The sequence below is a fragment of the Sander lucioperca genome, chromosome 15 (genome assembly GCF_008315115.2).
Source record: "Sander lucioperca isolate FBNREF2018 chromosome 15, SLUC_FBN_1.2, whole genome shotgun sequence".
In the NCBI taxonomy this organism is placed as follows: domain Eukaryota; kingdom Metazoa; phylum Chordata; class Actinopteri; order Perciformes; family Percidae; genus Sander; species Sander lucioperca.
In genome coordinates this window covers 15960371-15973617 of record NC_050187.1, presented here as the reverse complement: position 1 = coordinate 15973617, position 13247 = coordinate 15960371, and the positions used below count along the sequence as shown (strand labels likewise).

At 41.6% G+C, this 13247-nt stretch overlaps 2 protein-coding genes across 4 annotated transcripts in view; one reads left to right on the top strand and one right to left on the bottom strand.

The window, feature by feature from the left end:
* mcu (mitochondrial calcium uniporter) overlaps nt 1–13247 on the bottom strand; it is a 52714-nt gene that overhangs the window by 30311 nt on the left and 9156 nt on the right. The window lies entirely within an intron of this gene.
* Nucleotides 3281–13247, top strand: part of micu1 (mitochondrial calcium uptake 1) — a 60775-nt gene continuing 50808 nt past the window's right edge. The window contains exons 1-2 of the mRNA XM_035992451.1: nt 3281–3285; nt 4403–4407. The gene's annotated coding sequence lies outside the window, so the exon portion shown is untranslated. The remainder of the gene's footprint in view (nt 3286–4402; nt 4408–13247) is intronic.

The window sequence follows — 13247 nt, the reverse complement described above, 5'->3', positions numbered from 1 at the left end:
CTCCAAGCAAATTATTAATTCTATTATTATTCTAATAATATTAATGTAATTTAAAATGTGACAAAAAATTCTTCTAAAAAATATACTACCATATGCTCCAGCCTAGTTGTTTCTGAAAGGAGTTGCAGTGACCTCTTTGCACAGGAGCGGAGGCCCTGTCTATTTCTGTTGATTAGATTGCCACAGAGGACAACAGCTGCTCTCTCTAGATACCAACCACAACACTCGGGTAGAATCATACAGAATGTATACACACTCAAGACATAGCACCTTATTCTCTTATACCTTATACAAGAGACACCAGCTGGTTAGGTCCCTACTGACAACACCTTTTCTTCTCACAATAAGCAACAAATGGGTGAGAAGATTTTCTTTTCTTTTTTTACACAGAAACTCAAATGCAACAAGAATGAAAACATCCCATATTGTTGCTCAGTCAGCCGAGAAGTACATTTTCAAGCATTCACAGCTGCCTAGGGTAAGACATATGCAATTCCAAAGAGCTCGCAGAAGTGCCAAGCAATAAACTGGTGAGAATAATTAGCACTATATTGTTTCTCAATTACAAAATCTAATCGTGTTTTAGAGTTATGTTTTGTCCACATGGATCAGTGTAAACGGATACACACTTCAGAGAAAAGGAGGGTAAGAAGACTCCAAAGCCAGAGTGTAGGTTCAAGGCCTGGTCAAAGAGTAGTTCCTGCATGTCAGGACCCTGATAATCACTAGGGTTCAATATTTGAACTGCCACTTCCAATTGACAGTTTGACATCATTTGAGTCAATGAAAAAAAACAGAGATTCACAGACCGGGAACCAGGTTAGCAATTTAAAAGAGATAGGTAACACAAGATTTTTTAATGGGAAATTCGGTCTTTTTAATTACAAAAAGGACGAATTTGTTGAAAAAAGCATATTTTTTGATAAATGTAACGATGATATGACAACAGGAGATCCATTGAATTACTCCAAAAAAGGACAGAGGCATTGTTGCAGTTTTACTTTTAAACCTGCTCCTAATTATGGTTTTAAAGTAAAACTGACAGCCTGACTCTGTAACAATGCCTAAGTGCTACAGTATAGAATACAAAAAAAAGTGTAACTTTTGTTATTATCACAAGGACATTCTGAATCGTGTTTCCCAACATTAGCTCAAGAGAAGAGCATGTAGAAGACACTGCTAGAAAAAAACATATGTTTTCAGAGACAAGACAACATTTTATTTGATTTTAGATGATATAGCATAACTTAATCGTTCACACCACGTGTGACACATGCAGAACGTGCTTCATACTCTTTGTCACAGTGTCAAAAATAAGTGACCATTGGCTGCCACGTATTGCTTTACTGATTGACTTATGGCACAGTGTGTTATGAGCTTGCTGCTGCTCGGGGGACCAAAATCTCTATCGATCAGAAACACGTTAAACCCAAACTCTAGGTGCACGGCCCGCAGTCTTCTCAGGTAACTCCAATCACGCCAACTCTTTATCCGTCATGCTTCAGTGTAGTCAGTCTGATGTGTCTGACATCTGAGCGACAACCTGATCCGCAGAGACACATACTGGAGTGTTTACATGAGCTCCAAGCCAGGACCAGACTCCAGCATTTTGTCACCTCTGCACATTCCGCATGCCTGAACATACGTGACCCCGCCAGCAGCTTTAAACACTGGCAACCATTCATCAGCAAGCAGCCAGAAGACTCAGATGTCTCCTGATGTAAGATATCTCACAGCTCAGATTGGCTAATTATTAATCCCAAACGTCACAGTCAGATGCTATTAAAGTGGGCCTCCGTGGAAGACTGTGCAGTCGAATAGGGCTGTGGGTGCGCTCTGCTGAAGGCGGCATCAGACGACGACATGTGTGTCTTCAGAAATGTCTACCCAAAAGCTGATTAGCCTAAACAATTTCATTTTGAAAATAATCCCCCTGCATGTAAACAGTTGATAATGTCTTGTATACCATTGACAACTCCACTGATCCAGCCAACTCAAGTCTAAATATACAAGAGAGGGGAGGGAGTGGGGAATCACAAGCATCGGATACCTACTTTACAAATGGCCAGACGATACAAAAGTCTAAAACTAATACCTTAAATGAATTCAACACGCCACATTAATAGTTCAGTGAATCCAGATGGAGAATTTTGTATTAAAACAAAATGCCTTGACCACGATTTACGTCACCTTACACCTACAGCTGACACTTAAGCTATCTTGTACACAGTGAGAGGCCAAAAGCTGAGCTGAATTAATGAACACTGGGTCCTCGGCAGGGTTTAAACAAGCTTCTCAGTTATAGAAATAACATGGCAGAGGGGTCAGGCAGGTGTCAAAACATGGCGAGTGTGTGTGCGGAAGCTGCTGAGAGATAATTGTGAACAAAAGAATGGGAATGCTATTTGCTCCCAGTTAAGTGATTTAACCAGTACAGCAGATGGTAAATGGAAGGCATTCTATAGAGAAAAGAAAAGAGCCGGTACAGATGCGTGACGGCCATTTCTACTTATTTCATATGCTCTTGTCCTCATATTCGTTCAAATGCACACAGCTATTTAATATTGCATGTTGAGTATATAGAGAGAATGACATGTAAAGTCTGTTGTTTCTATACGTCTTATGCTTTGTCTTTGAAGTCCTGTTGTTGTCAGCAGGCTCTGCAAAGTTGCAATTTTTCCATCAATCTGCACCAAAGTGACCAACATTTATTGTACAATTTAAGTGATTCATGGTCTGATCTGTCTATCTCTGCCCATTCCCTTATCTTTCTTTCTCAGTTCTTCTTCCTGCCTTGTTCATTCACCCTCTCTGCATCTCCCTGACTAGTAGGAAGAAGGCAGTCAGCCCCAGGGAGATGGGGAGGGGGGAGGAGGGGTAAGAGAAGGAGAAAGTGGGGAGGCTGCAGGCAATCACTTGCCACTGAGAGCAGAGATGAAGAAAGCGAGATAGGACAGGGGAAGAGTAGAGTAAAATGAAATTTCCAACACATTAAGCGCAACCAGTGCCTGCACACACAGGGTGAAGAAGAGTGGGGGGCTGCTGAGTGACCGCTGTCCAATGAAAGTCTTTCTAGCTAAGGAGAACTGATGCAGTTACAGGGCTTCCCTGGATGTTCCCTGGCGATAGGCAGACATATAAGACGGGACCTCAAGGATAGATAGCAATAACCTGTCCATGTAAGCCGAGGGGATGTGATGGACTCAAACTAATCACATCATAGACACAGTCAGACTCTTTGACCCAACAGTCGGCCTCTCCTCTTAAGGACATGTTGACATTTGTGTGTATGTTTTCTGATGTACAAGTGTGTGGGTTGTGTGAGCTTTGCTACAAGGCTGGAAAAGGAAATTACCGGCATCACTCTGCGGGGTTCCTGCAAACCAATATAAACCAGACAGAAGGGAGAGTGCTGCACAGTCATTGACCGCCTTCACCATTTATCACCGGAGAAACGTGACACAACCACCTACTACCCCTCTGCCATCTATCCGCTGTTCATGTGGGATACACACATATACGCAAACAGGGTCATGAAGGCGGGGTGCGCAGAGAGTGAAGTTGACAGCTTAGAGTCTCCTGCTGCAGCAGAGATGAATGGGTGGGCTGAAAACTGCCTTCATTCATAATGGAATACGAAAACAAAGCAGCTTCATCCCCAGGTGTCTGTGACGGGGACTATAAGAGGAGGGGAACAGACGAAGAAAGGGAAGCAGGGGGAGACTTAAGTACAGAATAGGAGGGCTGTGCAGGCAGCACAAAGGCTGGAAAATAGTATTTTTTCTGATTTATTGCCCTAGGTGTTATCCAAACAAAGCTTAAAAGAGCAAAAGAGCAACACCATAACATTCCCGGTATTGTTGGAAAGCTGGAATGGCCTGAAAATGTCAAAACAAGCATTGCTGACTTGATCACACTTCTAAAGACTTTGCCATTTCGTCTAGCATTTAAGGGGGAGGGCTTAATGTTGTGTATACAAGAATGAACTGAATATGTAAGTAAGAAAGGACAAAAAGGATTTAGAGTAAGCCGAGAGTAAAGTTTTAATGTAAAGCTTAAGAAAGAGACTGTGGTGACAAGGTTAGAGACAATCGGATAGAGAAGAAACCAAAAAGGTTGTATGGAATGTGCGGTTTGCTTTCTCTCACACAAAAGACTCACACGTCCTACCGAGCTGAGGAGATAAAGCTGATGATCAGCTATACAAAGAGTAGAAGCGTGGGTGTGAGGAGGAGGAAGTGCAGGCACATCAGAGAGAGATGGAGTGAGCCGAGCATCAGAGAGGAGAGGAGGGACTGTGCATTAAAAAAGTGTGTGTGTGTGTGTGTGTGTGTGTGTGTGTGTGTGTGTGTGTGTGTGTGTGTGTGTGTGTGTGTGTGTATAAATAATAATATTGGAACAGAAAAGGGCACATTTTCAATCTTCAGTCAATACTAACATTCATTGTTTACACAATTAGGTATAAAATCAAGTAACAGCCAAATGTTGTATATATTAAATAAAAGACGGCTGACACTCAGTATTGGTGGGTTCCCGAACTAAGTGGCTCTAATTCTACACAGCCAGCCAGGTTTTTCACGTGCTCACACATTTTGGGTATCACAATAGGAAGAAGTTTGCTTACAAGAGTTAGATGCAGCATGAGCACAAAGGGCAACCGCACACTATGTCTCTGCAGGTACAGTGAGTCTAACTCAGGCTATACAACCATCAGCACATCTCCAGTAAACCCTACCTTTTTAGCCTCCATAATGAAAGAGTCTAGAGACTTGCTTCCCAATACTGCAGGTCACCTTTGACTTTAAGTTGAGCCTGGCTGTACTGTAACTTTAGTCCACCACATCAACCAAATGTTTATGGGCCTGTCATTTGTCTCTGGTAGAGCTGAGGATAGGCTTAGCAGTTTCCCATAAGGGCATGTTTTCATGTACAGTAAGAGGCATTGGAGGCAGTCAGTAGTATGAAAGGAGGCTATCTATCCCAACAGCAACAGATCACGCAAACACATAACCAGTCAAATTAAAATACTGTGTTTAACAGATGGTTCTGTCTGTATTAACTGCAGTTGTTGTAACCTTTTTAGAGCTGCAAAGATTAATCTTAGCTTAATCGATCAGTTGTCAACTATTTAATTAATCGCCAACTATTTTGATAAATCCATTAATCGGTTTGGGTCATTTCTTATGAAAATAAAAAGTTTCTCTGAAAATTCTCTGATTTCAGCTTCTTAAATATTTTTTGTTTCCTTACTTCTCTATAGAATATCTTTGAGTTGTGGACAAAACATGACATTTGAGAACGTCATCTTGGGCTTTGGAAAACACTTATCAATCATTTTTCATCATTTACCGACATTTTATAGACCCAACAACTAATCAATTAATCAAGAAAATAAGATTATTCGACAATAAAATGAATCGTTAGTTGCAGCCCTAAAACCTTTTTAAATCAGCTATTAGAATGTTGGCTGATTAAGAATCACATTTACATTTCAAAGATGTAACTGACTTTGTGGGTTGAGGGCCACAGGATTACCAACCACTGCCGCTGACACCACTTGACTGAAGGGCTTCTCACCTTCTTAAACCGGCTCATTATAGCACACTTGAGCTGTGGGAATTGTGAGGTGAGCTTGTATATCATTTCCACATCACATCTCTGAAAGTAACTGTGCTGACCTGCAATAGCATGGCCCTGCTTAAGAGCTACAGTAGATACCATTAATGCAAACAGAGCACACTATGTTGCTCCTTCACATCCAAAGTTTTCCATCAGAAAACCAATGCAAGCCATTGATTGTGAAGCATCACTAAGGGCGTCAACCAATCGGTATTCCCTCTGATTACTTGTTTTCGTATTGCAGTTTGGGTGAACATCAATCCTCCACGACATCCTGCTGTTCCTTTTTCTCATTACAGCAGCAGCCTCTTTGCTTTTTCTCCACCAGAATCTGTGAAGCACAGTTAGCCATTATAATTACAATAATAACTTTGTATACGGCTATGAAGGGAACAGACTACTCTTACTCTGACAATCCCACTGCCTTAGCCATACAAAAAATTTTTTGGTTTGTATGAAGATGTCAGTTGAACGCAGGGTTCGGAGAGTTATAAACTAAACGGCAATAAAGCAACAGACTGCAGAAATTACACATTTTTTCCCTGTGGGTTTTTGTGACAATTGCAAAATAAGATTTGAGCAGCAGCAACTCTCTTCAAATTATATTTGACAATATAATGCTTTATATTCAATTTTGCATCAAAAGGTAGTAGAAATTTGAAGCAAAGGCCTCATAGGCAATTCAATAATTCAAGACTGGAATAAACACTGCCGCTGCCTGTGCACCGTAGCGTTACATTTATTCCAAAGAGGCTGAATGGAAAGAAGTGCAGGGCAGTGCAGTCTCCCAATAACCAAGTTGTGAAGACGCCTTTTTACTTAGCGCATGTCTGCACAGAGAAATGTTGTACTGGATCCTGCTAGATGAAACGACGTCAAAAATGGCGAGGTCATTTTTGCATAAGAAGCAGAGAACAGGAGACAATGAGACGGATAACCTTCAATGCTTGGTTGGAAAAAAGGACATTTTCAGTGTGCAAAGTGTTACCCAGGCAACAGCAGCACCAGGACTTTCGAAAAGCTCCAGGATCCTGTATATTTACTTCTCTTCTCGCCTCAAAATCAACCTGTTAGTCACCTGCACATGCACTTTGTGGCCTTGATTTTTAGCAAGGAGAATTTCTCACGTCCGTCTATTGCCAGTGTAAAATACCTGGATTTACAAGACAGCTCAATACAATGTAACTTTATAAACATTGCCTAAGGCTGAAAACAAAAGAAAGCCTTGCAAGGGTGCTGAAAAAAGAGATACTCCTATAACCTCCCCTTCAACTCCCACATTCTCCCCCTCTCAACTCTCCATACCCCTGGTTTTTTCTCCCTCCATCTCTTTTTCTTCCCATCCAGTTCCTGTCCAGAGTGGGATTTCCCCAGGGTTTCCCTCAGGACCTGGGTTAGTAAAGGCTCTGGAAGTGTGAGTTGAAAGCTCAGCTGGAGGTCCATCACTGATCTGCTCTGATGTTAAACTTAGCTCTTCTACCTCCTCACGCTCAACTTATTTTCCCTGGGAAAACAACAACCAGGCGGATACCTAGTAACTGTCTGGCTGAATGACAAGCATTTGATGCATGCATGCAGCGGCTGTACGGAAGAATAAAAGTCGGTAACCTTTCTTTGACAAGCCGATAATTGTCTTTTTCATGCGCACTTAGAGGGAAGTTCTGGGGCTCTGTTGCAGATGGGCTACACAGCAGGCAAAACCCCACAGAAGAGACACAAATAACTGGGTCAGAGAGATGTGTATCAGCTGAGTTTTTTATATGCACAGTGGAAACACAGCACTTTCTTTTATTCCAATTCCACAGGAATGGTGCACAACTCCTCCCAGATCAATACCCTGGAAAAGGCAGTTACACTATGTTACCCACATTAGCAGAACAAGGAAACAACTGAAGCAAAAACATTCAAATAATTCAATATAGCTGCCACATGCTGGACATGTGGCCACTTTAACATACCTTAGGAGCAACATAATGGAGCACAATTATAGTGAGGCAGAAACATTAGGCAGCTGTTTTGGATCATGGGATTCCAGGGTGATCAAAAGCCTCAGATGCTCCTACTCTGAGACTGGTCTATGAAAATAAGATTTATAAATCAGCATTTGTGAGTCTGACTGTCTGTGCATGTGTGTGTTATTAAGCGAGGCAGAGTGTTATAAACTTTACAAGAACAATGGTTCGCAGGAGTTGTTTCCAAAGCAAACAGGGAAGCTGCTGCTGCAATATTTGTCGAGTCGACTCAGACATCTGCAACCAGCAAAGAGGAACAAACTTGTTGTAATTTTCTCAGACTGCTATGGCAACACTGTCCTGACAACTACATAGGGAATGTAAAGACATACTTTTATCTAAACTAGCCCAAAATCCTGTCGTCTACAGTGCCCAATGAAGACCGTCTCCATGGAAATGCATTCTCTGACAAAGTCTCCTCTCCACCATCTCCACAATCCTATTTATAGAACGGCGGGGCACTAGCTAGCTGGCAAAAGATGAGTAACAGTATCGTGAGAATGGAAATGTCTAGTATCTCCATCTCTCCATGATGCTGCTTGTCTTTTTGCTCAAAGCTTCGTTTCAAATCAAAGGCTTTGAACAAGCATTCACACAAACAGCTGACGAACAATCCCCAGTCTGTCACACAAGAGAAAGCAGATTTTATGTGTGAAGTTGTGTGTGTCTGTCTGTGTGTGTGTGTGTGTGTGTGTGTGTGTGTGTGTGTGTGTGTGTGTGTGTGTGTGTCTGTGAGTGTCTGTGAGTGTTTCAAGCTGATGCAAGTCCTGCAGGGTATGCGCCACACAGCATATATCCAAAGCCAGACAGCAGCGTGAAGACAGCGGGCAGCAGGGTCATCGCTAACCCTCTCTGGCAGAAGGTCGAGGGACTCTTCGCTCTGTCGCTTTTTGACCTCCGTGTGTGGAATAAGGATGTGAAAACCACAGGCGTTTTTCGAGGTCAACAGCCTCTTCCTTAGTCTCCATCAAGAAAAGGGTGTGCGGCAAGTGTGTGCATGCACGCGCACATGCATCAAAATGAATTAATAAAGATAGATATCTCTCATTTCAGGTCTGTGGTACAATAAAGAGCGGGACTAGCATAGCTATAGCACACCTGCAGCACATGCTCAGCCTCACAGTGCCCTTAAAGAAACAGTCACAGTCTATTAACACTGTCAGAGCTCCAATCATGCAGATTAGCATTAGCGCTAATTAGCATTAGTCTACATGAATGTCATGCTTATTAATACCACACTACAGTTGCACTATAAAGATGAGGCTCCTACATACAGCATTGTGTTAACTCAATGGCCGAGAACAACAATTATGACGGTCGGCTTTCATTAATAAAAACACTCACTCTCAATGATCGCGCTAACAAGACGAGTTGCCATCATTTTAATCAAACACTACCATATATCTGTAGGGCTGCTGCGGTTATTATTATTGGATATTCCTTCTTAAATTCATTCCCTGATACCACTATGAGTGAAGAGTTAAATGCTTTGTAATCCAAAGAATTTCAAAAATTTTCAGACCATCACGTCAGACACCTCATCAACAGAAGATTACAGCAGCAGAACCATTTACATAAGCAATTTACATACTGCCCTGCTTCCCGGAGGTGCCGTTGAGCAGAGACAAGATTGTATCTCTCACACATCGCCCTCTCTAAGTACTTACTGACTTTCACATACAAGAAGGCAGAAACACCAATTCATAAGGCTAGGCACAGTGTTTTAGGATAGGCCATGATACATTGGCTGGTGAAGTTGGTTGAAATGACAATATACGTATATTTGTGAGACAATACATACCTTTTTTAACTTTAAAATATGTTTCTATACAGTTTAGAATGAGGTATGGATCCCTTTAATACAGTATATCTGTCTGTATTAGGTCATTCTGGTCAATGTTGCAAACCAATGGGCAGGACTCCTTTATGCCAATATTTACAGTTTTTTTAAACAGTGTAGAGTAAGGACTTGATTTTTCAGTTCCACTATATCAAAATACACATATCAATATCAGAGTATAGAAATGTCCATACCATTATGGGGGATGTTAACCATATAGCCCAGTGTCAGCCCTATTGTAGAGTATTGTAGGGTTGAAGACATTCTGTCCCTCAGCTGAGCCATTCACTAGTTTCCAATTCAGCAACAGTCCATTAGATAGTTTAATTTCAACTTGACATGTTCAGCAGTGAGTAAACTCATTAGATGCTCTAACTGTACAGTCATATTATAGTATTTATATTAGATATGGAAAACGTATGATGCTGTAGAGCATTTCTCTTATGATGTATTGTCTGTTTTGTGACAAAAACCATCCAAGATTAAGTCACACAGTGTATATGTATGGAACAATGAAATCAAATATACTGCAGTGCAGTACAGTTAGTCAACAGTAATACTACATGAATACTGTGATATGATAATTGAGCCATATTGCCTAGGCCTAGTAACATTTGGTGAAAAACCCTTCAAAAGGATTATCTGGTCAAAACCTCTAACCTTCACAGAAATATAGAATATCATTAAAATGACTGGTTGGTGTAAACTAGGCTCCAAAGTGCTGAGGCAGCAAAAGGCAACCCCACCACCACCACCACCCTGCTGCTTATGTCTGACCCCTCCCCACCTCTTCCATACAATCTCAGCTGTGCTCTCTGAAAAGGCATGCTTATTCCATGTGTGTCTCCAGCCATTGATCCACTTGTGCTGATACAGCAGTTAATTAAAAGACACAAGGCTCAAACTCAGACCACTGATTTGTTTAAATAAATAGTTAGCAGTTAGAAGAGACAGGCCTCCTATCAACAGGAAAGCTATTAGAATCTTCACTTTGCAGAGCGGCAAAAAATGTACATACACCCCATAAAAATACTCACCCAACCCAACAGCTTGGGTTATGATCAAGCTTGTCGTGACTTGAGCGAGACATGTTTGGCTTTTCTCTCCCGTCCAGCTAATCATTACCATTAAAACAACGGGACTCAAGGGCTTTTAGGGTCGATTGTTTGGCAGAGATGTGCATCTTTGTTTGTTTTCTCCATGGTGAATCCCCTGTGTGTGCTTGTGTCTACCATGGCACTGCAACAACCTCGGTAATTACAGTGTAAACAAACTGGGCGCCAGGCCGAACAGAGCCATGCTTTCTGGGGCTCATTGACTCCCTGGATGTGCTCAGAGTCTGATCAATCTCAGTTCTTGACTTCTGGTTGTGTAATGAGGTTGTCACAAGCATCATTCAGAAAACACAGACAGCTCATTTGAGGCAGAGAGTAGGCTGGTGTTAGGGTTACAGGAAAGGTTTTGTGAGTCAGCGTAAAGGGGCATCGGAGCTCCTGGAGACACAAGGGAGAGGACAGCAGAGCCTGTTTCACTCCAGTTTGTGTGGCAGACATCCCGTCTCCTGTCGTAACCTTTCAGACCACATGTTGTCTCTGAGCAGCTGCCAGGCAACCACTTGTTTCTGTGTGCCTTCTGAGATACTCAGTTATTTCATGTTTTAAGGACCCCTCCACCTGTTGTTACAAGAGTGCTGAATTGTCATGATTGAGGATATGCAAACCCATGACATAGTTAAAGAGCTGTTTTCAGCCATTGTAATACCTAGATATTGCATATGGTGGTCAGCCTCAATTCATAGAGCTACTGTATATATATATAACTTTTCTTGTCGTTTTAACATCTATACCAGTGAGTAACAGCTTGACTTTCACATGACCGACCAGCCAGTAATTGATGGGGGGGGAGGTAGTAGTTCTGGATTACTGGATTTTGTCTGGAAAAAGGAAAATCAGTTTTCTTGTAACAATCTATAGAATGGGAAAAGGATCAATTGATAATGCTGATAGTGTTGATGCCTATAATGCGTTGAATGTGTTTCCCACCTCATAAAACATTTAAATAAAGTAAATTCTACATATATTTTACCTTTGTTAGCTAGCAGTCTAATTCTTACCTGCCTTCGTTGTGTAATATTGTGTAATACTACATTTCTTGCTACTGCCACCAACTCTTGCATGCTGAAACAGCATGAAACCATGCCAGGCAAGTTGTCACAAGCCCTACTATGACGGTTGTAACTAATGCCTGCCAACCACCCAGGGTAGCAAAAGGAGCCGATGCTGAAAAGAAACAACAAATAGCAGGATTGCTTGGCACCACACCACAGAGAGAGAGTTCCTCTCAAGTCGACACACACTTGTACAGTATAGTCACAATGACCTCAACACAGGGGTGATGTCACAGCTCTCCATACATCCTGTTTAACCATGACCAGCAAAGCCCTCATTTCCCTGGTAACCTAACACCAGTATGTTTCACCACCACTCTGATAAACTTTGAAATGCATGCAGAGCAGCCTCATCTGTCCCCAGAGATCAACTGCCTTTATCAGAGGAGACACTGGCCTGCCCTCTTAAATCAGCGGGCCAAAAAAGCTGTAACAAACTTGAAAGTGTCAAGCTCTCCTGCCATTAATCCAGTACATTGATCCAGCAGGAACAAAAGGACTTCTCATTAGCTTGCATCCAAGCGTTTATAGTGCTAGTAGCCTTGTTTAAGTTTGCAGGTGTCCCCTTTGAAAGTGAACGGTTTAGTAATTTGTGCACTTTATTTGGCTTTCAAGGTTTGTCTGCAATATATGTTGTATTCTATTTGGGTAAAACTATAACCTAATGGAGCATAATTGTGTCCTTGAATGCCCAGTAATGTATCACTTATTCCTCCAATAGAGTCGCTAAGTAACTTATATGGATGCATAAATAATTTACAAAGTAATTATACTCAAATCAGTTTTCAAGGATCCTAAATGCTCCTGCTTCAACATTATCATTTAGATGTATTCTGCTAAAAATGGTGCTCATTATATTTTGGAGGGTCATGATATTCACTTATTCCAAAGTTAGCAGGAGTTTTACCAGGAAAAAAGTTGATATAGCATTTTCACCTACAAATCTACTTATTTAAAACAGGGTAATGGTCTTCTGAGTAAAACTCCAATTTCAAAGCAAACCGTGTTCTGTAGTTAGACATATGCAAACATCCTTTCAGTTTTGCTGACAGTGAGATGGGGAAGCTGTAATGAGAAGCAGCCCTTCTCAGCTACTTTCGCTTCAGTGAAAGAGGTGAGACTGAGGTCGAGGGAATCCTTACATCACACAATCCCAACATTCTTCGGAACAACCTCCCAGCCATTACTCAATCATTAAAACAAGAAGCATTCATGCATAATGTTACCAATTCCAACTAAGAGTTGCCTCACAACAGCTTAGCCAGTTTCTTCTCTCCTGCTGCCTCTCTTACAGTCAGTGATGATTCTCCTCTTGCTGCCCTGATATGATGCTTTAAACGACACGATTGTAGTTTATGGAGCTGTCAGATTCCATACACCATATTGTTTTCAATTTAATAAAGCAGTGCAATGTAGATAAGTGGGAGAAGAATGGGTTCAGAGAATACTGCTCTATCACAGGGCTGATACGAGAAGCTCAACACACAATAGTCTGATTATGGTTTTTATTTTCATTAGTACACAAAGTCTATCTAATCTTGCTCAGGGTGTTTTAAATGTAGGGGGGGGCATACATGATACATTCAAGTATGAGGGTCTTACCTCTGAG